The following is a 2,477-nucleotide window of genomic DNA, read 5'->3' as shown; positions in this document are numbered from 1 at the left end:
CGGGGTAGACCTGCCGTCGGCCGGCCGCCGGGGTAGACCTGCCGTCGGCCGGCCGCCGGGGTAGACCTGCCGTCGGCCGGCCGCCGGGGGAGAGCCGCTGTCGGCCGGCGGGCCGCCGCGGGACGCGTCGAGCGGCCCGCCCCTCTCGGCCTGAGCGCGTCGCCGCCTTCGTGTCTCCCCGAGAGGGAAGGAGGGAGCCCTCAGAAGCCGGCGGCGCTCCCTCCCCCGTCCGGGCGCGAGCAGACGGCGGCCCCGCCGCCGCCTCGGTTTCTGCCCGCCTGGCTCGATCGGCGGGGCCGCCGTCCGCCTGCAGGTTTCGGCGGGGCCGGCCGGGGGCCGAGCGGGAAGGAAGCCGCCGTGGGCGCGAAAGCCTCCGAGAGAGCGCCGGCGAGAAAGCTTCCTCGGAAAGGGAGGGCGCCGAGGCTCAGGCCGCCGGCGGCCCCGTCGGCCCGCTCCTCAGCCCCCGCAGGCGTTGTCGCGGTGCCGAGCGGCCGGCCGCTTGAGGAGGAGCCGCCCGGGGCGTGGGCGGGGAGGGGCCGACGGCGGCGGCCCGAACCGTCGCCCAGCAGGGGGGCGGGCGGGGCAAGCCCGGAAGGAGGTGCCAAGGCAGGGTGACGTCGGAGGGCGGGGCCGCCGGGCCGGCATCGCCCGCCCAGCAGGGGGCGGGGAAAAGCCCGGAAAGGCGCCGCCGCGGGAGCGGCGGTTCCGTGCCGGGCCCCGCACGCCTCGGCGGCGAGCCCCCGGAGGCGGGCCCGGGGCCAAAGACCTCCGCGGACCGCCGAAGAGCCGCCCGCCCGCCCGCCCGCTCGCCGCTTCTGCCGGCGATTCGAGTCGAGTCACGCCGGGGGCCGGCGTCTTTCTTCCCGCCGCGTCCCACCGCACCCTCCCGCCCGCTTCCTTTCCCCCGCTGTCCGCCCCCAGGTCCCGCCGGCTGGCCGGTGCCGCTTCTGCTCCCCGCAGGCGTGGCGGGGACGCCCCGCGGCCGGTCGAGCGCGTCGGCAGGCCGGGCGCGGGCCGCGAGCCGCCCGTCGGCTCGGCTGGGAGGCGTCCGGCCGCGCACGCAGGAACGGAAATGGGATGGGCCGAGAATTTCGGATCCCGGCGAAGCGTTGGTGTTTCGCCCCGACGCGAGAGCCGTCCTTTCGGGAAAAAGACGAAAGAAGAAGGGAAGGGGTGGGTGCGCGTGTGGCCGTGGGTGAGGGCGTGTGCCTGCGTGCCGGCGTGCGTGAAAAAAAGCAAAATAAAGCAACGGTCAAAAATACGCCTCGGTCTAGGGAGCGGCAATATCGGGAGGGACGGGGCCGCCGAAGCTACCCGACGGCCGAGGGGCGCACAGGTCGGTCTCCCGCCTCCGGGGCAGGCCGCCGCCGCCGCCACCGCCGCCGCCGGGCACGGCGTCAGAAGCCGCAGGGGGCGGCCGGCGCGGAGGCGGCCGACAGGACTACCCCGGTGGCGGGCGGCCCCGGGAGGTTGGGTCCACCCAGGGCCGGGGCCGCCTGACAGGCCTGGCCCGGTGGCGGGACACGAGGCAAATTTCAGCGGGGTACCCTTGTCTCCCGGACGGGGAAGACCTGCTGCCCGTGGTCGGGGCAGCCCTGCTGTCCCAGGTCGGGGTAGACGTGTTGTCCCAGGCCGGGGTAGACCTCCTGTCCGCGGTCGGGGTAGACCTGGTGTCCCGCGGTCGGGGTAGACCTGCTGTCCCAGGTCGGGGTAGACGTGTTGTCCCAGGCCGGGGTAGACCTGCTGTCCCAGGTCGGGGTAGACGTGGTGTCCCCCGGTCGGGGTAGACCTGCTGTCCGCGGTCGGGGTAGACGTGTTGTCCCAGGCCGGGGTAGACCTGCTGTCCGCGGTCGGGGTAGACGTGTTGTCCCAGGCCGGGGTAGACCTGCTGTCCGCGGTCGGGGTAGACGTGTTGTCCCAGGCCGGGGTAGACCTGCTGTCCGCGGTCGGGGTAGACGTGGTGTCCCCCGGTCGGGGTAGACCTGCTGTCCGCGGTCGGGGTAGACGTGGTGTCCCCCGGTCGGGGTAGACCTGCTGTCCGCGGTCGGGGTAGACGTGGTGTCCCCCGGTCGGGGTAGACCTGCTGTCCGCGGTCGGGGTAGACGTGTTGTCCCAGGCCGGGGTAGACCTGCTGTCCGCGGTCGGGGTAGACGTGGTGTCCCCCGGTCGGGGTAGACCTGCTGTCCGCGGTCGGGCTAGACGTGTTGTCCCAGGCCGGGGTAGACCTGCTGTCCGCGGTCGGGGTAGACGTGGTGTCCCCCCGTCGGGGTAGACCTGCTGTCCGCGGTCGGGGTAGACGTGTTGTCCCCCGGTCGGGGTAGACCTGCTGTCCGCGGTCGGGGTAGACGTGTTGTCCCAGGCCGGGGTAGACCTGCTATCCCAGGTCGGGGTAGACGTGGTGTCCGCGGTCGAGGTAGACCTGGTGTCCGCGCCGGCTCTGGAAGTTCACCAAGGGGTCGCTGTTTTCAGCTGCCTCC

Source organism: Cyanistes caeruleus, unplaced genomic scaffold, assembly GCF_971803275.1.
Source record: "Cyanistes caeruleus unplaced genomic scaffold, bCyaCae1.hap1.1 HAP1_SCAFFOLD_176, whole genome shotgun sequence".
In the NCBI taxonomy this organism is placed as follows: Eukaryota; Metazoa; Chordata; class Aves; order Passeriformes; family Paridae; genus Cyanistes; species Cyanistes caeruleus.
The sequence above is the reverse complement of the archived record's forward strand: the minus strand, read 5'-3'. Positions refer to the sequence as shown.